The 26678-nt window shown below is 40.9% G+C and overlaps 1 long non-coding RNA gene across 1 annotated transcript; it reads left to right on the top strand.

Annotated features, from left to right (window-relative positions):
• The first annotated feature begins 13337 nt into the window (after positions 1-13337).
• Positions 13338-14648, top strand: LOC146441097 (uncharacterized). Its single transcript, XR_014850398.1, has 3 exons — positions 13338-13741; positions 13861-13931; positions 14026-14648. It is a non-coding gene; the product is annotated as an uncharacterized LOC146441097 (long non-coding RNA).
• The last annotated feature ends 12030 nt before the right edge of the window (positions 14649-26678 follow it).

The following is a 26678-nucleotide window of genomic DNA, read 5'->3' as shown; positions in this document are numbered from 1 at the left end:
TTATTCCTCACTGCTGTCACAGCAGGACCTGCAGCTCCTGTAGAAAGCGCATCAGGTAAGCTGGTGCTTGTAAGCTGACAAAGGCAAGGATGTAGAATGATGTTCAGCCAGCCTGGGCAGGGAAGGCAAGTCTGGCAGGTGTAGCTAGAGTTTTCACCATCCCTTGCTCCCTTGAACCCAGCTCCTGTGGCAGTGATGGTGACTGTGTTAGGCAGCTGTAATGGTCTGAGGATGGCCCAGTACCTGTGTATACAGACACATTAATAAAAAAAGTCTCTTGTGCTGTTAGTGCTCCTTTTCTTCCACTGCAGATTGTGAAACACAAAACAAATTAACTGATTATGCAACCCTTCAGTCTCACATTTCTGAGTACCTCATAATACTTACAGACAAGATCTGCAAGACTAAGAAGAGAAGAATGGTCCAGAGAGTTCCTCTACACTGATAGAAATCAGGATTAGCTTTGGCCACTGATTTCCACCTGTTTGAAACTGAAGTGGGTAATGGGAAAAATGAGGAGTGCTGGCAGAGAGGATCCTCACTTCCACTTATTCTGGTGCATTTGTGTGAGTTGCTTTTCAAGGGTTCAGAGATAGCTGGCTGCAAACATCCTTTCCCTTTAGCCTTTGAATACACTATTAATGAAGTGATTTTCATCTGATATATCTAACAGGCAGGTATTTCCTTCCTGCCCTTCCCCTTGCTCTTTTGGAATGACTACATAGCTCCTTTTTGGCATATGTACTTTATATACTGTGTTCAAAGAACTGTATGAGAGCAACAGCATGACAGGCAACCCATAAAACATGAAAGGGCTGCTCACATCACCCTGTGTGTCGAGCTAATGTTACCCTCCAGCCATATGCAACCATTATATGCAGCAATCATTAAAAACTGCTATAAAATGCTTTCTGAAAAATAGGCTTGCCCTAGCAAGGGATGGCACAGATAATTAAAATATAAAGGTCCTTCTCTTCACTGCCTGCTGCAGTATTATTGCATACAATATTACTGTAAATATAATATATATGTATTTATATATGTGTATAGTGTTACAGTATATTTATCCTCAGAAAATGAGTCACTTCCTTCTTAAAGTAGTAGGCAAAGATCTCGAACTTCTTCTGTTATACTAAAACTAAATGAGTTTCAATGGGGTTTCTTCAAAACTGTTAGAAAAATGAAGGAATCTGCAGGTTTTAGAAAGTGAGGTCCTTTTAGAAGATACAGCCATAAATGAAGGCTTGGAAAATCATATTGAAAAAATGCTACTTTGTATGGCAAAGGGAAATGTGTGTGATCACTTCACTAGTAGGTGAAATTTATTACGGCAGCTATTACAAAACCAGATGTTGGGACACACCGTTTTCACATGAATATGAAATTGACTTTTTTTTACAAGGTATTGATAATATCTATTACCTCAATAGCTCAGGCATTTCCAAATGAACACAGCATCACAGACAATAAGGCTTGTAGGGACCTGTGAAAATCATCTAGTACTTATCCCTGTGCCTCAGCGGTTTGCATAAATGAGTTTTAAAATCTTCCAGCTCAGTACTGTGCTACCCTTAGAGTTAGAATTTTTTTCCTAATGTTTAGCTTCATTCTTTCATCATTTTAAGCCCATTATTCCTTGTCTTGTCCTACGTGGACATGGGAAACAGGTCATCCCACTCCTTTTTGTAGTATTCTATAAAATACTTCATGATTGTTATTTTGTTCCTCAGATTTTTTTCTCTAGATGAAACATCCCTAATTTTAAGATCTCCAAACCCAACTCTTCTCCATTGGTATACGTTTCTTGAAATGCATTTCCTAAAACTGAACAGACCTCCAGCTGAGGTTTTATTAATGCTGAGTAGAGTGGAATATTACTTCAAATATCCTACAGACAATAATTTTCTTTATCCATCCCACTGTAATATTTATCTTTTTCATAAGAATGGGTCCTTGTCGACTCCTATTCAACTTGTGATCTACAACAAGCCCCAGATTCTTTTCTGCAAAATTCTTCCCTGCCCAGTTAATCCTTATCCTTTCTTTGTTCAGTTAATCACTATTGCCTTAATAATTTTGCAGTTGCAAAATCTTGTTATTTCATTACATCTTATTTGTAGGTAATTTCTTTGGTTTGCCAAGACCTTTTACAGTTCTCCTCCTTCCTTCCAGCCTTCCAGGTGTGCATCTATAATATTAATGCATGCACAGTTTCCCACCTCACAAATAAAAATTATGAAAAGCACCTTAAGACCCTCTCAAGAACTCATAAATACTTCCTGAGTAGTTTTCTGGACAATTGTGCCCCTACTCTTTGGCGAGGGTTTTGTTGTTTTTGTTGGGTCTAGGGTGGGTTTTTTGTTTCTTTCTTTGTTTGTTTGTTTTGAGGGGGAGGTTTTGTTGGTTGGTTTTTGTTTTTTGGGGTTTTTTGTCCATTTTGTTTTGTTTTTATTTACTTAACTGGCCCTTTTAAGGAGTTTTTACTAAAGCCATGAGATATTCCTTCTCCCTATTTGCATGGCTGCTCAGCACCACTAAAAATTTAGTTGCTTTGGTCCTATTTGTCCTTAACAAATACTTGGCAACTATTATTTATCTCACTTTTTTATTGTAGCTGCTTGTAAATAATGCCAGTATTCTTCTGGGAATTGAATTTTGGCTGACCCCATTATCCCTTTTAACCTCCTTTTTAGACAGTCATGTCTCTCCCTTCGTGGTGCCCAGGGAAAAAAACACTCATAGCTATTAAGTGCCAGGGAATGTCTCTGATACACAATGCAAATTATGTCTTCCTCTGATGATGACAAATCATATAAATTTTCTCATCCTTCTGTGATCAGATTACACTGCACAGTTAATAAAGAACTGGGAAAATTTTATATTTTTTCCAGTGTTGGTTCCTCCCTTGACCACAGGTTTGCAGGCACTAGGCTTCTGGTGTCATTCAGTTGAAGCAAAACTTGCATCAGACTCTGCTAAGCACATTTACTTTCTGAGTATAGAGATAATAGTGACCAGTGTACCATGTAGAACTTGAAATGGACATTACTTGGGCAACTTAGCTTTGCTCTTTTTCTGCTGCATCTCCTGTTGAAAGAAAGCTTCACAGGCATTAACAATGTCTCCATATTCAGTAGGATTATTGCACTATCACAAAACTGCCTCTATTTATATTTAATTTAGAGTCAAGTTTTCCCCCTCTTTTCATTCTCTGGCTACAGGTTGCAGTCTCTGACATCCCTGTGTTAACAATACACATTAAATTAATAATGTCCTTTTGTCTGGGCAGTTTGCAGGAAACAACATATTGAGTGGTAATTCACTCTTGTGATATGCTGTGGGTGAAGCCCTGATCCAAACAGAGCTTAGAGAAGTTTCACCACTGGCATGACAAGAATCAGAATTTAACCCTGAGCAATTTTTCTTTTACTAATGGCAAAATAAAAATACTGGATTGAATCATTATTCACCAGTTGTCCGTAGCACAAAGACAGATGTGCACTCCACCCCTCGAAGATTGTCTACAAATTTCCTCCTTTCCAGAGAGTGGTGCTTGGCAAGTGTCCAGAAATCAGCATTTTCCCTTTGAAAATTATTGATTATATGGTTCTAACAATTGATAAATCCTCCATTGTTCACGTCAAATTTTGTCTTTGTTTAGGGGCCAAAAGAAAGATTAGGAAACCTTCTTGTCTTGGGGTAAAGAAAAATGATAAAGTTTAGGTGGAGGAAAGCAGATAACAGTCAAAGAAATATGTAAGGCATCTGGCTTTCATATTCTACAATTTGTTAAGGTACCTGACTATTTTGTGATGAAAAAACCCTCACAGAAAACAAAAGAGAAACAAGTAAGAGCCTTGACATACAGCAAAGTTTAAAATAAATTAACTAAGCATAATAACCTGGTGTGTCACCTCTGTAAGAACAAGTAATTTCCCCTTTGTCTTCTATTTTCTAAACTGAGTACCAGGTTATTTTTTGCTTCTTTCTCTTTTTAATTTTCCTTTTTTTTTTTTTTTACACCACCATAAAAGTATAGTGTTCTCAGGGACTCTATATAGAAAAATTTATAGCTTCTGTTTTGCTTTGATTTCTTTACCCTCCTCACCTCATTGTGGATGGGAGCACAATGTGCTGTGCTGGGATGTATCAGCTCTGAGACTGGATGTTTCCAAGCACCATGTGTACAATCCCAGCTGTGGAGTACATTAACAGGCAACCCAGTTCACAGCAGTGTCCTAGTTTTAGTGGTCTGCTCTGAAGTTTGGAGGATACAATCTCTTTTGTGATTTTGCATTGTTTTGTTAATGTCTGCAAAGTAGAAATGCAGCCTTTTGAGCAGGGAATACCTTATCTTCTGTGTGCAACAGCTAAATAACTTCACAATGAGCCTACTGACTTTAATGGCATCTTTCCTCTGATACTGCCATCATTCACCCTGACTGTGTTGCAGACAAATGAGTAATGAGAACCTAGATGATTATATAGCTGCTCATAGTTATGCTGAAGTGGCAAACAGAAATTTAGTTTCTAAGACCTGATGTGGGCAGGATAAGATTATTTTTTCCTTGCCATTTGCTTTTTCTTTGACATCCATCTGGATAGCTTCCATTTATTTCAAGTCTTTTCTTGATATCTTTCTTGCACTCAGACTTATTTGGTCCTGTATTTAAAAAGAATGCATTTAAAACAGTGGTGATGGAAGTGCTAATGCTCAGTCTTTGTTAATGTGCTGCCATACAAAATCGTAGAAAACTTCAGGGACAGTACTACAGAGGACTCTTGGAAAAGTCTGTAGAGTCTACTTTCAGTGTCTCATTCAAGATACAGTGTCAAAAAACAAATATGAAATCTCTGAAATGTGTCAGGATTCATGTCTGAAACTTGTGAGTGTCTTTTCCATCAAATTTTAATCCCTCTGTTTTGACTTCACCCACAAAAAAGAGGAATTGTCTTGATATTTTGGGCAACCATCCTTGTGACAAGACAGTCATACAATACATTATAATTTACCCACATATTAGTAGTGTTGGTTCTCGACACATATTTTCAAACCATCTATGATAAAGGTATATTTAAGGAGCTTCTGTAGGCAGAAATTAGCTCTCTCTGTAACCTAGGAAATGTGTGCTTTTAATGATGAAGGAGTCAGTGGTTCCTTGGCATGCCCAGTTGACACACTTCTCCAACAGCAGATCTGACTCACAAGGGTGTCCAGGAGCCATGAGCCTCTTCCCAGGGTATGGGCAGGATTTGGTTCTGAAGATTCTTTGCTAGCCAAAATCAGTTAATGTTTGTGATGACTCTGTGGACCAGACCCTTCACTCACAGCTGTCAGTGAAGATCCTGAAAACTCTTTTTTCAAGATGTTCGCACTCAAATCCAGACTGTGGGCATCACTGTTTAATTTCCTTGGCCATGCAGAGATGTTATGAATCAGATGAAAATGGGAGTATGGTGTGACAGGGTGTTTTGGGGTGGAAAAACTCATGACCACCCAAAAGGGAAGGTAAAAGTTGGAAAACACAGCAAAGTTAAGAGCTTGAGCAGTTCCAATGATCTTGCACCTTGATTAATCTGGTAAATCCTGGCCATCACTTCACATTGCAGTAATTCCTGCACTCCTACACATATCTTCAGCCAGGGAGAGATTCCAAACAACCTTAACTCTCACGCAGACTATTAATAAAGATACCAATCCCCACAAAGAACTGAAAATGGTAACTGGCTTAATCACTGGTCTTCATCAGAAAAGGACATGACACAGTCCTACAGACAGCCTCCAAAGCCAAAGGTCCAGGCAGCAAATTCTTATCCTAAAAACTGCCAGAGAGTGGTATGTAGAGGGGATCTGGGACACTGCAGAACTAGTGTTCCTCTTCCCCTAAGACAAAGATGGATTTAGGGAGTCATGGACATTGGAAATGGTGGCTTTTGTTAAATCCTGGTGGATGGCTGTGTAGGAAGAAATCACCATGTTCTTTGACTAATGATAATTTTCTAATTAAGACTCAAATTGTTTGGCCTGGCCTGGCTGTATTGAGTACCTGGGGAGGGAGCAAAATTGGAGTGGATGCAAAATTAAGTTGAAGTAATCTTTCTTGTTCTCTCATTTCTGTGTTCATTAGGAACATACTGTGAAGGCAACAGCCGCTGTGGAGAAGGAAAGTTGGGTGAAGTGACTGCTCTGAACTGGAATAACAAGCTGTATGATCCAAGATCTCCTGAAGAGCATAACAAAGACTATCTGTCTTGGTAAAACACAGACTTTACACAGCATGAAAGGTCCTCAGCCTTTGCTCCTGTTTGTAGTTTGGCAAATCATGCAAAGATAAAAATAACTGATATTAAAAAAAAAAAAAAAGTGTTACTAGGATACCAATCATTCTGTGGAGGGCAAATCAGAACTCAGTGAATCTGTAGGTAATGATAATTATAGTGTTGAGTAAACATGTGAAGCAGGCTACCAGTAATACTTCCATTAGTTGGGAAAGTCAGGGTGGGATGTCTGGTTCCAAAAGAAAATTTGGTTTACATTGCATTGTTTTATTGTAGACTTCTTGCTGCTACACATATTCAATATAAAATCCTTCTGCTGGGAGGGAGAACTCCTCAGCCTTTATTAATGTGTTTGCCAAATGGCTTCACAAGCTAGGATTTTGTCTCACTGCAAGATCCAAATCTGCTTTGCTGCCAACAAAACTCAGTTCTTTTTGTCCCAGCAGTTTCCAGTGGACCACCACCCTCCCTGTGACAAGGTTATGCACTGGAAGTCTGATGTCGTGCCTCTTGTCATTCCCCTCAAGAAGGAGGCATCTCAGTCTTTCCCACCATTCTTCATGTGTTCCTTTCACTTTTGTTGATTCTGTCTACTTCTCTCTAATTCCCCTTGTGTTTTTAAGCATGCCTGGGGCTGTAAATTGGACTTCTGCTGAAAATTCCCAATCCCCATTTCTTACACACAGTCTAGCTCCTAAAACATGTAAAAGTACCATGTTATTAGTTCATTGAGTTTTAAACCTATCATAACTTTGACCTTTTTTCCCTTCAGTAACTCTGAAAATATTTAATTTATTTCCTATTGTTTAAGTATTAATTTGTTTTGCTATTCCCAAGAATAATGCTTTAGATATGTTTTTACCGAATTCCATTTGTTTGATTTAGAGTGAAGACTATTTTGAATTCAGATCCTGGTTTCCAAAGCACTTGATAACTCTCCTGTCCCGATTCCTCACTGTCATTTGTAAATTTTATAGATGTGTTCTCTGTTCCCATATCATCCATAAGAAAAAACCAGATATACAGGATCCTCTGGTAAGATCAAACTACCTTCTGGTAAGATTTACACTATCACCCATGTGTGTCACCAAACTGTGTGTCTGCAATTTGTTGTGTGCAATCCTTTAGACAGCAATTTTACTTACAGTTAACCAGTTAACATTTGGATGTCACAAAGGGTCATGCCAGAACCCTTGTTAAAATAAAGATACAGCATATTGAATGTTATGAATGTGAGTTATCTGGCAAACGAAGGAAATCAGTCTGACTTGGTGGGATTTGGTTTTAATTTTTAACACCTTTTCCTAAAAGTGTTTGTAAGTATAATGTACATGGAGTTGTTGGAATCTCTTTCTGGGTGTCAGAGGTAGGCTGGCTGTTCTAGAATTCCTTTTCCCCTTTCAACCGACTGGTATTGTACTGTATTTATATTAATATTTATAATTATAATTATACTTATAATTATACTTATAGCTATTCTATTATATCCTAAATTGCCCTCTTGTTCCTCAGGCCAACATACTCCCAGGCTAGTTCTAATGGCTCAGACATTACATTATTACATCAGTCACTCTCTGTGACTTGTTCCTTCAGTACTTCTTGGTGAATGTGGTCTGGCCTTGAATATTGCTTTAGATAAGCATTTCTAACTGTTCCCTGTCTGCTCTGGCCTGACCTCGTATTCTTTTGTTTAAACTAATTTTATTCAGCATTGTGCATCATAAGCTTCTTTAGTGAAGACTGAAACAATGGATACTTTGGCCTCTGTTGTGCAGTTTGTTATTTGCTCTCTCTTCTATATAGCTGTACTTCTTTTGTCATCTTATGTTCTGGTAACATTATTGGGCTCTCTTTTATCCCTCCTACTATTTGTAACTCTTTGTATGCCCAAGCATTTTGCTTTGTCCTTGCATATTATATAGTCAGACACAGAGAGGTGTCCTGGTTTTCCAGGATTTGTATGGGGCTTTGATTTCCAGGTGCCTAAAGAATGCCTTAGAATACCATATCAACCTGCAATTGTGCTTTCTTTTTCCCTTGTATCTGAACAGCTTATTGAAAAACCTTTAGTATGGGTTTTTTTCAGTATCTGCCAGTGGTCCCCTACCCTTTTATCCTTCCAATTATCTTCTCAAGAGGCCTCCACACCAGCTTATGAATTTTTAGAAATCTGCTCTTATGTTGTTCATCCTTAATAGTAAGGCTATTCCTAAAATAGTGGTCTGTCATTTCATACTTGCCTTCTTTCACCCAGACTACCTTCTACCCTTCAAAGCAACCCTTCATTATTAGATGAATCAAATTCAATTTAGCTGTGTCCCCAAATATTGTGTCTCTTCACACCACACCTTCTGAGGGAAAACCTGCTCTCAGTGTATTCCGAGACCCTGACAACTGTCTGTGTCCTTCTCTATTGCTTTTTAGAAGATATGATGCTATATGAAGTCCCTTGTATGGACAAGGTCGAATCCAACATCTCTATGAGCTGCTCAAGCAAAAAGACCTTCATGTATTACTTCTTCCCCATGATTTAGTTTTCTTCAAAACACATCCAACAAGACATACATCTTTTTCTTTTCCCTCTTCATTTTTACTCAAAGGCAGTCAAGAAGCCAGCTTCTTAGCTTTCACTAAAAAGGAAAGCAAGTATACATGTCTAAATGCCCTGTCCTGTCTGTTCTGAAAAAAAAGCTCTGTCCCTGTTGCCTGATTTGTTCCATCAGGACTTCATGCCACTTATGATGTCATGGGTTTGTGCATATGATGACTGTGAGTTTTCCTCTTTATTCAACATACTCCTGATATTGTGTATAGCTATTTTGGGTATTCAGCTCTTTGCCCCATCACTCACTCTCTAGTCTTTCTTGAGCTTTTTGCTATCCATTTCCTTTTGGAGATTGTTAACAAACTACTAATTACTGCCAAGTGAAGGGTATAGTGGTGGCTTTGTGATGCAGATACTGGTCAGCCAGGAACTTGACTGAGACTACGAAATTACTGTAATTCCCATCTATCTCTGGGCAGGCTCCAGATAGCAGTAGCTTTCAGTGTCTGCCAACCTGGTTTGGAGAAGTTTCCCTGTGTGTGATTTCACATGTCTGTCAGCCAAATCAGAAAGCCAGTCCAAAAATCTAGTACTTAGAGGGTGTTTGATACCCGTGGGAGCTGTCTGGGTCAGGAAACCAATGACTGGTTTATAACAGAATGGGGAAAAAAAAAAGAAAAGGGTAGAAATGACATAGCTAGCATTTTAGTTACAAATACAACTGTAATTAAATGAAAATTACCAATGTAAAGCAGAAAGTTTTTTGGGTTTGTTGTTGTTGGGGTTTGGGTTTTTTTGTTTTGTTTTATTGGGGTTTTTTTTGTTTTGTTTTGTTGGGGTTTTTTTGGTTTTTTTTTCAAGTGTTGCCCTTAAAGCTGAGCTGAAATTGTTCATACAAAACATGAGGAATCACAGCCTCCCCTGATGTGTGACATGGTTGTCAATGAAGCGTCACGTTGCTGGTTTTACAGAGCCCACAGTGTGCAGCGTAGGTGGAAGTCACAGCTAGAGAAGCTGCCACTGAGAGGTCTTTCACTTCCTTGGTCACAGGAAGTCCCTTACAGGACTTACAGTCCCTTGATCAAAAAATAACGCCAGAACATTGAAAAAATTATCGTCCTTTGCAGACCTTAGAGCCCTGTCCTGTACACATCTATATACACATAGCTTTCCTTTGTATACCCCAGGCATACCTTTCTTTATTTTTTAATTCAACATAATGAATAATTAATACACTATAATTAGTAACATAATAATATACTTTATACACTGTAAGGAGGGAAATTCTAAAGCTTATTGGAACACTGTCAGCTGTTGTAAATGATAAATAGGCAACAAAACTGTGAAAATCCTATTTGCTGCTCATGTGAGTTACTTTCTAACTGGATTTTATATGTGCACCAGCTACTCTATTCCTGATTAATGAGAATGTTTGTGCATTTTCAGATAGAGACAGATTTGTGCTCCTCCATTGTTTTATAGATGTTGCAAGAAGATGAGTAGGAAGCCTATCCTGGACCAGACAGCTAGAATGTTCTGAATGACATATTCAGAAGACAATGAGTGAAAAGCCCAATTTGTTTTCATTTAACACAGCAGGTCAGTCAAAATCACACATAAAATACCATTATGAACTGTGACAAGTAATAATCCATATTTGCCAAGTGTTAGAGAAAAACCAGTTTAAGCACTCCCTGTTCAACAATCCCTCCCACTAAATTCTACTTTCCCAAAAATCTCAAGTCTATTAAAAATCCTTGCAAAAATATTGAGATCTAGTGTACCAAAGCAATAGTCATGAACCCTTTACTAAGAACGACCTGTCCTAAGGCTATAGCTAAGCATATCCAGGAACCATTTGCTTCTGAATCCCAGTTTATCTCAGCTGCTGGGTAAAAACCACAGGGACTAGTTTTTGAGATACTTGTGGCAAGGCCAAACTTATAAAATAACTCACATCCAAGCCTTGAACTGCACCTGGATAGAAGTGGGAACTAGCAGTGTTTACAGAGCCATGTGTTCCTTGTACACACAAGTACAGAGTGCTGAAAATCGATAATATAGGCTTTAAACGGACAAAGGGACTTCTTTAACATCTGAGATGCCCTCTAAACCAGCTGATTTATCCCAGAGCCTGAGCAGCTCAGACCAGGATGCAAGATACATGGCTCTAGTGAATGCACAGAATAAGCCTCTTTTTTGTCCTCTCCAGCATTTATTCAAGCTAATGTCTAATTAGAACTGCGATTTTGGTGTGCTCTTTGCTGCTGCTATGACAATCCCTAGAAGAATTTTGTGAACATCAATTGTGTGTGATAGCTCTGCAATGAGCTCCCCAGCTACCAAATGAGAAGAGAGGGACAACATGAGCTCTGTTTTATTATTGCACAGTACAGATAATGAGACACTAACCATATCAAAAGGAGCTTTGTAATTATTGGCTCAGGAGCTCTTGTGGTTATTTTACATTTAACCCACATACCAATTTGGTGTCTGCTGGCACATGTTGGCCATATGGAGGGCAGAAAGCATTACTGCCTACCACAGGAGAACATAATCTGGAGAGCGGAGGCATTTTCATGTGCTGAACAAAGTTCCACCCACATGATAAATTGGTCATTCTGCCACATCATAAGCTGCAGGAAAAAAAAAATCACATAAATCTTCTCAGAGACTCTACAGGACTTCAGTCAGAGACTGTCTTCTGTGCAGCTTGTGAATGCACAGCTGATGTTTTAGAATAACAAGCAATAGTCATATCTCTGCTACCAATGCATTTGGTCACGTAATACTGACATAATATTTTTGAAGCTGTGTTGAAAAGCACACAAACTATTTCTCTCATATGAAAAGAGTTAATTAGACAAATTATCGCCCGATTAAGATGGGCAAAGAAAACCACAGAAATTTATGCAAGATGGAGATCCATAGTGATTATTTGTAATTGCATCTTTTCACCTGTTGTCTTTTGGGAATCAAAAGTTTAAAAAAGGCTGAAGAAATTTTATGTATTTATATATTATATATAATATGCAACTTTGTGTTGATTATTCTATATTATCACACACAAAAATATTTCTCTGGACAAAACACACTTGTCCACCTCATAAATGTGTTTTTATTTGTGTATGTGTGTATGCTCATCTGCCAGTGTATTTGTTGGGAAGGGATGCTGTAGAATTTTCATCCAGGTCCTACATGGTTACTAGCATTTTAGGCAAGTTTTATTATTCCTTTTCTGAGGGAAAATTGAAAAGGAGACAAAAAATTCATTTGAAATGAAATTATCATCTGTCTTGCTGGCCTTGTACTACAGTATAGCATAAATGGCAAGGGAACTTAAACACATGGAAAGGGGGATTTTGTTTGCATTGCCTAAACAAATATTTTTTAGTAGTATAAAAATAGGTAGAACAGGAAGATAGGCAGGACCAATGTAGAAGAAAAGCATGTTTGTGCCCAATTCACCGGAGAGATTGTTAAAGAACATTTTATCATAATGAAAATATTACCCTTGGAATGCCAGCAAGATCAATGTCAATTCAAGTTGCCTGCTCTTTTTGCTTCTAGTCACTACAGTTAGACTTGTCCTAGAGTTATTGTGACTAGATGATTTTTTTTTTATTCTAGAAAATGTTCTCTTTCATTCATGAATCAATAGCTCTTTGCTAGTCCTGGCTTTGCTGCTTGTACTTCTCTGTCAGCCCTTGCTAAGGGCTGTTGCTAAGGGCCAGAGGAAGTGTCTTTTTGCATTCTGCTGAGAAATTGGGGAGGAAAAGCACATTTCTGTGAGGTGCAAATGAAGCACTTTGCCCACTGCTGTCCTGCAACATAGGAAATATGATTCTAACTGGAACAAGCTGCTCATGATTAGGATCCCCCTGTGTTCCAGAATTTTGACAGGCTATTCCTAATCTCATAAAATTAGGAGAGTGCCATAGTGGGATCGAAAGTGCAGTATTTTTCTTACAGTAAAGGACTCCAAGCAATCTGTTTCAAAATGAAACTTTTATAAAGATTGCCTCCTTCACTTAATGAAATGAACTGAAAATTTTCTGAGTGAAATCCACAGATGAGAAGAATGAGAAAAAAGATTTTTAGTCAAACAGCTTCTAATGCCTTTATCTGAAAGCAGCTGAGGGGGGCATATATAAATTTGCTAAAAGTTTTATAGACAACAAACTAATAAGCCTAGTGAAATTGTCCATTTAATGATATGGAATTTAGCTAGAGGGAACAGAAACATGCAGACGCATGAAATATGCCTCATTTACTTTATGATGTATTTAATTTTAAATATACTGTTCAGTTACTCAGATTATTTATTTTAATACATTTCATGGTATATTGTACAGCAAGCTTTGACAAAATCATACAGTTTTCAAAAAGTGCTGTACTCATATCATGGCTTACTGTGCCTAGGAAGTCCTGCACAAGCAACTACACCACTCTTCCAAGTGACTCAATTAATAACTAATGACTGCATCAATTAGTAGTTTTACTGCAGAGTTACCCTCCAGCATGGAAGAAATACAGTTCTTTGGGAAGCTGCATGCAGGGGAACCTGCACTCTCCAGGTTTCTCATGCACGTGAGCTTGGGATCTAAGAGCCTGCTCTATCAAGATCACGTGTGCGTTGATAAAGCGCCACAGTTGGGGTAATATGATCAACATGAATATGAATACATAATCCAGTTGCATCGGGCAAGTCCGTGTGGTTGCATCTGCTCTACCCTATCCAAGGGCTGAAGGCTTTGTCTGTCTGCCTACTGCCTGTAGGTTACAGTGCTAATGAGCTTGTCTTGTCTCCTCTGAACAATCTGTGCTGGAGTTGGAATATATTTCCTGTGGTTCATCAGAAGAACTGGCAAGCAAACAAGGCTGACAGATGTAGTTCAGACTTGTGAGGATTTCCTGGTAAGATTGTTTTTATCCTGTTCAACTAATTATGAAAGTAATGGTAGAGATGAATATCCATTTCCCTTTGTTTGTAGTTGCAAAAGTTTGGCATTCACTGACATTTCCTGGAGGTGTAGAAAAGCCAGAAGAGTAACGGATTGCTGTAATGGTTTGGCCTGAAGATTCTTCCTGTGGACCTAAGTGGATGGTGATTTGAATTATATGTCCTGCAAGGCTAAAGCCATAAATCAGGTCTGAGCTGAAGTGAAAGTCTAAGTGATCATTAATATTTTGAAATTAAGGTGCCAAACTTCATTTCATCTCTTCAAGATCTGGACAGGACAAAGATACTTTCCCTGCTTTAGAATAAGGAAACAGTGGAAAAGGGAACTTTTGAACTGTATTCTTCAGAAATTCCCAGGAGGTGTGATGAGTGCACTTTTCTTCCAAGACTGCTATGAAAAGCCATAGTGTTCTGGGGGAGGTACAGATGGCCTCTGAAGGATGGTTGTATGATGCTTCATTCAGTGGGATTCCGACTCATCATACCCAGCCTGTTACCTCAGAGACAGAAGCTGATGTTTTAAATATGATCGTGGAGCTGAGCACCTTCTGGAGTAGTCACGCTGCATCTTGGATGAATATCAAAGCTGCTGAGTGTTCAGCACTGCGACAGTCTCCAAGGGAGCTAGAGATGGTATGACCCAGGAAGACCCACAACTCCAGAATTCACCAGAAATCATAGCATCTCTTTCATCCCGAGCCTACTAAAACCTTTCCATTAGAGCAGGTTTTTCCTAATCAAATACCTCTGTGTCCTAGGATTGTTTGAGAATTTGTGATTTATGTGTTCAGGGAGACTGAGGAAAGGGGTCTTCTGCTAAAGATTCTTTATCCTGGATAACCATACCTTCCCCAAATTCATGCTTTGATGTAGATAATAGAAATGAATAAATGTGGTAGAGACATTCTGATTTTTAATGTTCCCTGGATTTTTTTTTTATGCTTGTTCCTTGAGGGGTAAGCTACCCATAAGACCCTAAAAGTTAAGGAAAAACTAAAAAAAAGAAGGGATTTGCCAGGCAAATGGTTTGGAGGAGGATAAGAAAAGCTGTCGCACAACACAACTGTCACATATGTTTTTTCCCCCACCCTCTATCTTCTTTGGTTATTCAGTATGTAAGGATAGTTTTCATTTCCCAAATGCTTACAAAACTTCCCTACAAGACTTGTATCTGCAAATGACATTACTTTTACCCAGAGAAAATATGTGTGCTGGGAGGACTGGGTCACATTTTTAAATATTCTTTGCACTCTCAACTAGTCTGCAGTTGCAAGTTTCATTACTGACATTGATTCATTAAATTTTGTCACGTGAATTCTTTTCCTCAGCCTTACTCACCAGTGAGATTGGCTAGGCTTGAGGAGCTCAAGGCTGGATATCAGGACAAGATTTTTCAGAGGGTGGTTGGGCACTGTAGCAGGCTCCCCAGGGCAGTGGTCACAGCATAAAGCATGACAGAGTTCAAAAAGCATTTGGACAATGCTGTCAGGCACATGGTGTGACTCTTGGGGTGTCCTGTCCAGGAACAGGAGTTGGACTTCATGATCTTTGTGGGTCCCTTCCAGCTCAGGATGTTCTATGATTCTGTGAGAAAAGGCAGCACTCAAACACTGAAGCCACAGGCAGGTGCCCACTGGAGAAATGGCAGTGATGGTGCATGGCTTTACAGCTTGCACCACAGGAACAGCTTATGTGAGTGCTTCTCCACCACTGTGAAAGAAACTGGTTTAGCCTGAACTGCCATTGTAGGGCAGATGGAAGAAGTAGGTAACTTCATGACCATCCCAGCCATTTCTGCAAAAAGCATTTGACTACAGCCTGCATAGTTCTTACTCCAGTTACTTACCTTCTTTTCACATTGTTAAAGCCAGAACTTAAGTGCCTTTTAAGGGGAGGTTTGAATTCAGTAAGGCTACTTACATAAGTAACTGTTGGCCAATTTGAGCAGTATGACCCTTGGTTTCCATTTCTAGGACAAAACATTCAAGATACTTGGGTGTGTTAAGTCAATAACCTTTTGGTTGCTTCTTCTCAGTCCTGGTCCTGCACACTCTGCTGGCAAGCTTCAGCATGATCCCCACTGAAGTTTTTATAAACTGAGTAAATCATGGCTTGTGATGGATTGTACAGAATTTGGACGTTTATTTATCTCTGGCTGATTTTCTTGTACCAGAGATTTCTACTGCTTTAAAAATGAAAGGTTAAATGCCTTCAAGTCTTTGTCCTAGATATCTCCATGTCACTGTTTGAACTCAACAGAGGACCATATGTGTATGCCTTTGTAAATGCCATTCCTATAATTCTCCCTTGCAAGACTTTTTTCTGAAAGACTCCAAAGTAAATCTTGGTGGGGATTTTCCCACAGTATATTTGTTTGCATCCAAAAATGCTGACTTGCTGAAATGGAACCTTTTTGTGGAAACATATTTGTTTCAGCAAGAAGGCTTCTCAGATTCAAAAGTGAATTTCTGGAAGGAAAAAAAAAAAAAGGAGAGAGACAAACATTCCCTTCTTTTCCTCAAAGTAGATGGCTGCTTAGTGTTCAGGCATTCCCTGGAGGAAATGGGCAAGAGAGGTTCAAACTCCACTGACTCAGTGTTTTAAGTCTTTCTGGGCCAGCTATGCAAAGCTGAACAACTTCAGACAGGGTAAAAGGGAGTATTCTTACTGGATTCTGTCTTTTTATGCCTGTATGGCATTTTTTTTCAGAAAGGGTCTAATTTCATTTTGATTTTCAACAAAAGCACATTTTGAAATGTCTATTATTTTCCAAAATACAAATCTTTTGCAGATAGTGTTATACTAACACAGCAGTAATCACCTTGTAGATTCATTCACATTTTCTTTAAAATGTGGGTGACAGAGTCACTCATTTGGGGTCTATAATATAAGTGGAGCCCTTCTGACTCTGCAGTTTTTTTAGGAGACATCTAGGGTTTGATTCTGCAAATTTCTAATGTATAAGCTGTTATGAGCTTTAGCTACTTAACTAATGGAGCTATTCATACACTTGATGCCAGCACATTATGAATTGATAAAAGTTTTATTAAAGTCAGTAGAATGATTTCTATTGGCCTCGAATGAAAGCTCATTACATTATGTCCTTGTATCCTCAAGTTTTGATTTGACACTTGATCTTGTCTCATTTTAGTAATGTTCAGGTTCTACTAAAATTGTATTTATATCAGTCATGCATCTCTACAATTTCAGAAATAAGTATCAACTTTGTCTATTCTTTAGAGAGAGAATAGGAATTCACGAAACTTGGATTCTTCTCTGACTTACCACTGACTCAGATTATCTATCATTATTTATTAACTTTAGCAATTAATTTTAAGATTCCAATATGCAAGGAAATTTAAGCACTAGGAAATAAAATATTCGGTAAAATACTGCATTACAATGCGCATAACCTTAATTTACTCAATGGCAATTTCACAATTAGGACATTATAATGCAGCTTTAATGCACATTTATTATAGTAATGAAGACCAGAATTACACAGATATAACACAAATCATATTTAATCAAGAGCAATCCCAGATAATAACCAACTAAGAATTAGAGTTATATGCCACTGCATTTCTATGTATCATTTTTCTTGTGTCAATAAGTAATGCTACAAATTGTCATAATATAAATTGTTTACATTTGCTTTAAAACATTCTATAATATTGATTGATGCTTTTGGCTGAGTACTTATTGTACAAATACCATAAAAATTCTCCAGCTAATGAGAAAATTAATTTTCCATCCAGCATAACTCCAGTTTTCAATTAGATTTAAATACTAATTCTTATGATATACTAATTTCTTCAAAATGAAAAAAAACCCCAAAAAACATCAACCAACCAACCAAACAAACAAACTAAACCAAAATAAAACCCACAAAAACCCTCCCTCGATTTACTGTTTCACAAGGCTGGCAGAGGAGGACCCTGGAAAAACAGAGTCTGCAGTTAATAAAAGTAAATTCTATCATAAATCTCTCCCACATTTTAAACTAAAATTCTGCGAAATATTGTTCAGCTTTACTTTACAAAACGTCACAGTTTGGTCCTCTACATCATGTAGTTTTGTCTGTCTCACATAGTAACCACCTTCTTGAATCTTCTTAGTTGGAAGCATGCTGTCAAAACAGATGGACTCTGAAAGAAAAGTGCAAGACTAATTATTATTTCTTAATCTGCAGCTATGAGATTTATCTTATAATTTAAATAATAATACTTTTATTGCAGTTTATCCTACTGAGAAAAGCATTCAAGGATTAAGTGAAACATTATATCATAGTGGTTTTAATATATTTTTACATTTTCTATTATTACCATACTATTTTTTAAACTGTACCTAAAATATTTTAGGACATATTGCATATCTTGAGATATGTTTTTAGGACTGGTGAGTGTATAGGTTTCCAGCAGCTGTTAATACTAAAACAAACACTTCTTCAGAACAGTGAAATATATATGAGAAATCTGTGGTCAGTGACTGAAGAGTATCAACTGACTTCTGAGAAATCCTAGAGTCGTGTGCATTTGTAGGTAGCAGTATTTTACATTTGGGAGCTTTCTCCATGAGTCATGTCCTAAACCAGAGCTGTAACTGAAAGATGTTACTGCTCCAGCCCTGCATGCCTCCCCGACCATGACTGCCAAATCAGTCTCCAATTAAGAAAGTGAATGACGAAAGAATAAATAGCTTTGCCTTTTTTACAGAACAAGAGGGCCCCTGAGCATCTTGAAATGTTATATTCAGCACAAAGCATTGTAACATTCACAAACATAAAACTCTGCCGCCTGTTGTATAGATCTGTACTCACTGCTGCAGTGAGAGATTTTGGTGGACGAGAAATAGCCTCTGAGAAAACCAGCTGATAAAATTATTAAGTAAACATAAAACCATATCAATTGTCCCCAGAGCTGTGAAAAAATAGTTAGCTTACACTAATCTTGACTCTGAGCCTGAGAATGCCGTGGTTTCTCATGTCATTTTATGAATTACTCTTGCTACATTTTAAGGCATGATACAACGGTTTAAGGAGTGGAAAATGTATCATGGAGAATATTCTGGCTGAAATCCCAGGTCCACTAAAATCAATGTGAGCTTTTACTCTGGTTTTGTGTCATACATTTGTAATTTCTCCTCCCTCGTTCTTTTCACTTTTGCTCATTTTATGATACTTTTCGATACATGTTGCTATATTGGAATTTGTTAAAGTACTTCATGTTTCATTACATAATCAGAAGCCAAGTTTGCACCAAACAACGGAATATTATTTTTATTTGCAGAAACAAAAATAATGCTTTTTCCCTCACAACTGTTGTTTGATAGGTATATGATGGATAAGGGTAAGAGGGGATTTATTAAGCTTTAAAAAAATGCACTGTATATCTGTGGCATTCCTTTTTGTGTATGTCACCTGCAATATGTGACCTTCTGTTGGGTATGACTTAAAAGTAACTGCGTGCTGTAAGTTAAACACTAGAACATAAACACCTACATTATATCTGAAGCACACAATAAAAGAAGAAAACACATTTCCATTTTCTGACTGACCTCAATCTCTGAATGAGGACCCCTGCACATTACATGAGCAGGCTGGGCTCCATTACACTGCCGCACACGCTGCTCAATCTACTGAAATATTGATTTTTTTACAGAGCATACACACTGTGAAATCAATATTCTTGTACACACAGCCGAGCAGCAGCGGCATAGCTGGGGCCTACTCCATGGCCTAGCAGAGAGGCTGTATGTGGAGGGAGCAGAGATAGGGGGGCAACAGGAAGATGGGAAGTGCTACTACACGTGGAAAGTCACAGCAAGACAGATTAGGGCTGATGATTGAACAGGACGGTGAAGGTGAAGACAAGGAGGGAGGAATATGTTTCATAAGTAGAACAGAAAGGCTCCGGAAAGGCTTGCCCTTTCTGCTTCTGCAGGCAAAAGGCTAAAGGAGACAAAATCTAATTTCAAAGCATTTTTTAGTTTATTTCCCTTTCAGAAACTGAAATGACAGCCATAGGTTTGTGTTAACAGGTACCGCTGTGATCCTGCAGTGACAAGGGGCATGTAAACACTGGAGTTCAGGGCGCAGCGATGCTGCTGCAGGACAGGGCCGACACACCTCCTCCCACGAACACCTGCATGTACACACAGCTCGGATCGGTGAACGGCTCTCCTGGAACTAATCCAGCGCCTCAACTACACAAAGAGCATTTACTATCAAGGGTTCTGCCTTGATGGAGGAGCCCTGGACCAGTGTTTCAAACTGTTAGTGGCGTTAGCAGTTCTGTCTGAGCCTGGTGAACAAGCCGGACAGCAAGACCAGTTTAAGTTCTGTGACTTCAATTCTGTGTAAGAGATAAAAAAAATGGCAGGAATTATTTTCAAATCTTTTTTTGGGTAATTTTGTACAATTGGTGTACGATGAGTTCCACAGGGAACTAGCGAAGTCTTGACACCTTTGAGAAAGAGCAGAAAACAGTTTTCAGACAACAGATACACCTCAGCTATTCCTTCGGGGAAAGGGAACACACTCTTCAGTAAAAGTTGTTACGTTCTTTCCAAAGTCCTTCAAATGCCAAGCGGGATCCGGAGACAGCCGAGGGTTCTCCTGCTCACACCCAGCACAGCACAGCACAGCCCCGGCTGCCCTCCCGGGGGAAGCCAGGACACCTGCGGTGCCCGTGGAGCCGAAGCACCGCGGCACTCAGCGCTCAGGGGCAGCACCTCCGCCACGAGGTTACGCCGAGCGCCGCGGCGGGGGCTGCGGGAGACGGGCTGGGGGTGGCTGCCGGGGCCGGGCTCGGGCAGCGCCGGGCGCGGGCAGGACCCGCACGGGGCAGGAACGCCGCGGGGCCGCAGGCGGCGGAGGGGCACCGGGAACCGGCTCCGCGTTCACGCCCCCAGCGGGCCCGCGGCAGCCCCTCCAGCCCGCCCCACGCCCCCAGCACCGTCCCGCGGCTGCCCGAGCCCAGTCGGGGTCGAGGACCCTTCGGGGCGCCACCCCCCCTCCTCTCCGCACGGCCCCGCGCCGCCACGGCCGCAGCGGGCACCGGGGCCCCGCGGGCGGCACCGCCCCCGGGCGGGCGGGGCGGGGCGGGGCGGGCGGCGGGGCGGGGCCGCCTGCGAGGAGGCTTTGGCGCGGAGCGGCGACAGCAGCCGTGACCTCCGACCCCGCCCGCCGCCGGCCAATAAGAGCGCGGCTCGTCCCCGAACCCAAAATTTCCACGTCGGCAAAAGTCAAGATGGAGCGGCGGGCGCACGGCGCGGGCGGGCGAGCGACACCGGCCGCCACCGCCGCTCGGCGGGACGCGGCCGGACCGGACGGGGCCGCTGCCGCCGCGGGGACTGCGGGCGGCGTCGGGCGGGCCGGACCTGTTGCGCTCGTCGGCGGGGGAAGGGCTGGCTGGCGGGCGGGGGGGCGCCGCTCGGGTTCCTCCCGCGGGGCGGTGCGGGGCCGCGGCGGGATGCCCGGCGCTGCCCGGGGTCCCGCAGGGCCGCGGCGCCGGGCTGTCAGCGGCAGCCGGTAGCCCCCGCTGGCTGCAGCGGCAGCGCTCCGGGCAGCTGCTCGGCCGCGGCTCTCGCAGGGCGGCCCGTTAGCTCCGGGTTGGGGGAGGTGTGGGGGGGGATGCATTTTGGGTGTTTATTAAAAAAAAAAAAAAAAAAAAATTTCGCCTCCTTCTCCCCCTTCCCCGGGCAGCGGGTCTCCCGCCGAGCCGCGGAGGAGGAGGGGGCTCCCTTTCCCACCTCTAACCGTGTGCGCCTTCCCTTCCCAGGCAGGGAAACTTGTGCTGGCGGGCGGCCCCCCGGCGCCGGTACCGGCGGAGGACTGGAGCCTCCGGAAGCAAAGTTCTGTGACACTCCGACTCTGGGTACGATAGCAGTCAGTGCACTACAGAACTTTGTCTCCGGCGGCGGCGGCGGCCCCGGAGCCTCAGGTGGACACGTCACTGCGGGGATGGCGAGCCCGGGCGCTGCCGTGTGCCGAAACCTGCGCTGCAGCCTCGGAATAAAGTCTGTGCTGTCGTGGCCTCCCGCTCTGAAGTTTTGTTGGGTGTCCTTCTTTTCTTTTCCAGGGTAAAAATAGCGCAACATCTGGGTACTGAGGGTTATTTCAGTACAGTCAGGCCGGCCTGGCTGCCGGCATAAATGTGAAACTAACTGGTGCTCGGTGCAGCTGAGCCGGTGGTGGGTGTGTGAACGTGCTCGATGCTGTCCCTAATTGTGCATGCTTTTAAGTCTGTAACAGAATATGGCAGCTAAGTGGGGGCTTGAGTTTGATAAAAGGTTCCATGCTTCTAGCAAAAATCTGTGCCACAGAGCCCTGCTGTAACACAATGCAGTAAGTGTGCTAATTCAGGGTTTAGGCCTTGCCTCTGGTACTGGGCTGTTTTCCTCTTTAGGAACCTCAGACTTCCAGCTTCAGTTGAGTAATAGCTACAACTTCACGCCTCTGCGTATTCAAAGATCACAAGGTTTGTTGTGAGTGAGTACTGCAAGGCTTCATCCTCACTGATGGTGGGGGGAAGGCTTTGGAAGGATGTGACACTTGTATTTATTAGTGCAGTTGCAAGGTTTCATAATGTAAACTTACTTGACACCTGCACAATACTTAACTTGGACAGTGGATTTAAGGGCTGCGAAAGGAAGGGCCAGGCTCAACTTTTTTCAGTTCAAGTTGACATCTGGCAACAGTTCAGTAGCTGGCCTGCCTTTCTTCAGAAATTGTGCAGTTTCTTGATGTGTAAACTAAGCTGTGGAGTTCTTGTGGATATAATCAGCTGATCAGCTTTCATCATAATGAGAGTAGGATGAAAAAACTTTGCTAGACGTCAGATGGAGTAATGTATGACAATTTTTTGAAATTAAAAATCAGTATGTACTGTAGAATATGTTAAGTATTTTACAGCAGCTGCATTGTATGGCAGATACATTGCTTTTATATTTATATATATATATACACAAATATGTGTGTATACACATATATGTTAGAGGTCTCATATTCTGTTAGCTTTTTGTAGCTAATGATTCCCTTTGGGCTCACTAGAAACCTGAATCAACTTTCCTTTTTGCCAGTCTGAATGTGGAAGGTAGAGCAAGATTATATGGTTCATGGAATTGGGCTGAAAACTGAAATGCTATTCTAAGTACATGCTTTTTAGCTCAAACTGTTTAATCAAAGGGTAGGTAAAGTGAGGAGCACTTACTGTATGGCAGCCCATGTGACCAGCTAGGGCTATATTTGGATGCTGGAGGTTTAAGGAATCCTTTTTGCTAACCATTTTTGGCCAATTGCCTGCTGCTTTATGTTGTGCAGTGTGACGTCTGCTGAAAAGGACTTAGAGGTCTGGTGTCTGCAAACTGTTTAATCAGTGCAGTTATAGGGAAACACCTTGTACCTTCAGGGCTAAAGTCCCACTGTATTTAATTTAGGGGTGGTTCCTGCCTAGCAGGATATGTAATGCAAATTGCAGTTTCCAATTTTTGTACTAAATAGCCTTTTGGAGTGTCAGGGGAGTGCAGTAGGTCTTATAAAGGCTTCTTAGATACTCAGATTTGGTGGTTAAAACTCCATATAGGTTCTTCCATTCTGGAAACCCACAGACTGGAGCATAGGCTTACTCTTTTGGGGTAAGTGTAACATGTTTGGATCTTAGCTTATTGCGGTATCAATTCAGCCCAGAATAGGGGGGCAGGATCCTGAAGCCTCTTGCAGTGGACAGGGTGTGATGGCAGATAGCAAACCTGAGTCCAGCTGCAGTGGGAATGAAGCTGCTTGCCTTCTCTGTAAAACATTACAGCTGGAGCCAGTTTTTTGCCTGCTTTACTTCCCTGGTGGTCAAACTGATCAGTTCTGAAGGCAAGGTGAGTATTGCTTGGCCTCTTGGTAGCTCTCACTTGTCCTTGCCACATGTCTGCAGCATGTTGTACCTCCTGTCCTACAAGTAATACTTGAATAGTGACCTTTTGGTGACACTTCTGCTTTGATACAGGAAATCATGTGGCCCTTCAGATAGGACTAGAAAAGAGCTTAGCGCTTCTGATTTGGTGCTTTATTCTTGCACTGAAATGTATGTGATCTGACAGTACCCTGGCATTTGAACTTTCTCACTTCATTGCAGTGTAAGACTTTAGAAACAAGCCTGAGGTGTGTAGCAGTGCTTGGGGCCTTGAATGGGAGATGAAGCTTTGGCTAGCCTATTAACAGTAGTGTTTGATGAAGATGATGTAGGAAATGGAAACAGAAAAAGAGCTGGTGATGCTATTCAATATAAAGTCTGAATGCCAAACTGTGTAAATGTATTCATAAACATTATTTTCCAATGACTGCTTGGCATTGTCTGCTTCCCTTCTAGTGCATCACTGGAGATGTACTCTAAACTGCTGCTTTATTTTTTAGTGCTTTTTGACACTTCAGAGTGTCTATTCCAATTACAGTCCTTCCCTCATTGGAAGAGTGGCAAATGAGCATGCTGAGTAAATTACACAAATTTCCAAAATAGTACAAGTCTGTTATTTGAAGGGGCAGAGGCAAAGGAAATGATACCAACCTATTTATTGTTCTGCAAAGTGGAGAACAGGAAAGGAGTTTGCTGTCAAGTACTCTGAAGGTTGAAGCTGAATGGATCCAAGCATGGCCCAGACTCCCTGCATGTATTGATTCAGCAGTATGTACGTGCTTGAAATCTGTACAGAGGTGCTTTAGTTTGAATTCAGAATTTTAGAATAGATATCTTAGAATTTTAGAATAGAAAAGGTGCTATCTCATGCTTTCTTTACCCAGCTGAGATCTCCTTAAATGCCAAGATACCTAAGTATGTGTTGCGCTGCTGGGAGTGATAATGAACCAGTGTGCAAGTTCAAGTGTTGGGGTTTTTTTTGGTATTGGTTTTTTTTTGTTGGTTTTTTTGGTGGGTTTTTTTGTGATTGGACAATAATTAAGAGCATAGGGAGTATAGAGTAAAGGCAAGCTGCACAGCCTGTAGCTGGTTAGTCTCAGGACCTGATAGAGTTGAGGAATGTGCTTACTTGACTGGCTTCCAGAGATTGGATTTTGAGCTGAATGTTTAAGCAAAAATCTAACTTACACCAAAAAATGCTGTTCGAAGAGATAAAAAGGACAAGCCTTATATGTGTATTTTCGTGGAATTAAGTTGTGTTTTATTAGAAACAAAAGTAGATTTACTGACTTCTAGCAACTGTATGATAAACAATTTATAAATAGACCATAGAGTCCAGTGAAATACAAATAAAATATTGGAAGTCATGAGCTGGCTACCAAAAACCCTGGGATATTTATATTTATCTGCTGCCTGGGCAGCTGTATTCAGGAAACTTTTCCAGATCCACATAAAGTGTAGTGCCCTGAAAGCCCACTGAGAGCAGCAGCTTCTGGAATTTTGTTTGTTTTGCTTCTGGTGGTACCAATGGTACCCAAAATTTTCCCAGAATCTTGGGACAGCAGGATACCCAAGTTACCAACAAAAGGCCACGTGCATCTGTCAGCTGCAGAATGGGAAGCAGAGTTGCAGTATTTGGGGTGGGTAAATGGCACAAGGATTTGCCTTGTTGTTGGAGCCAGACGAGGTGAACATGGTCCTGGTAGAAATATGATATTGAACTATAAGTAAGCAGGTTCTCAGAAGTGGAAAATGGAACTGCAGAGCAATCCCAAGTTTATTTTTTATTTTTGGAGGGAAGTAAAAGTTAAAAAGATTTGACAAATTACATTCAAATAAGGCTATTTTGTGGCATTGTGTAACCTAGTGGGCCAGGTGTCCACTATGCTTACTGTACTCTGCAAATAATCTTTACTATGGCCAGGATTTATTTTTTGGAATACTGGTGCTAATACTATTGAAGATAGCTTGGAGCAGTGGAGCCTGAATTTAAAATATTAGAGGTGGTGTGCTGAAACCTCCTGCTAATTAGCTGCAGAATGAGGGAGCTGAAACTTGGCTTCGCATAGCCAATACAAAAGTAATTACTTGCTGAATTATATATATGTATATAGTAACTTCCTGAAATGAGCAGACAGAATCCTGGACCTTATGAAAAAAAAAAAGTATTGGACTATTGGTGAATGATTGCCACTTTATTTTGAGTTCAGCTGGGCTGTGAGGCAATACTGCCTATTTGTGCAATGACAGTTTTTACCGTATTTGATGTTTGTTACCCTTCAAGTTTTGGAAACTACATTCTTGCACCAATACTTGATCTGCTGCAGAGCTTCTGTAAATGTTCTTCAGCTGTAGTCAAAGGATGAATTTCTCTTTTTAGTAAGTCTCAATGCTGAATATTGACCCACTTGGACAGTAAAACTCAGCAGCTCTAGTTCTGGAAACATCAGCAGTATGGGAGAATCAAGCTAATGGCAGTAGCATATCTAAATTGTGCAAGTAGTGCCATTTAGGCAAGCAGAAGCTGTTTAATACCTGCATTTTGGCAGCTGGGTGACTTGGAGCTGTCTAAATTCATATAAGCAGGTAAGTTCAATTGTGGTGAGTGCTGTAAGTTTTGCTGTACTGACCCCCAGCTCCCATTAGGACATCCCAAAATTATGACTGTCTAACGGTTTCTTCAGGTGCTGCTTCCTTGGAAGAGGCAGAGACAGGATGGTCTTAGTTTGTGGAAATGTACATAGATATGGCAATCAGCTGTCATCCTTTAATGTCTTCTTTCACAAACTGAAACACAGGAGGCCTGTCTAAAAATCAGGAAGCACCTTTTCACTGTGGTGGTGACCAAGCACTTTTACAGCTTAACCAGGGAAGTTGTGAAGTCTCCATACTCAAAGATAGCCAAAAGTTGTCTGGATACAGTTCTGGGCAGCCTGCTCTTGGTGGCCCTTCTTGAGCATGGGGTTGGTCCAGATGACCTCTGGAG

Source organism: Lichenostomus cassidix, chromosome 2 (assembly GCF_008360975.1).
Source record: "Lichenostomus cassidix isolate B80296 chromosome 2, HeHo_3.0, whole genome shotgun sequence".
NCBI classification, from domain to species: Eukaryota; Metazoa; Chordata; class Aves; order Passeriformes; family Meliphagidae; genus Lichenostomus; species Lichenostomus cassidix.
Note: the sequence above shows the minus strand (reverse complement) of the source record. Positions and strands in the feature narration are given on the sequence as shown.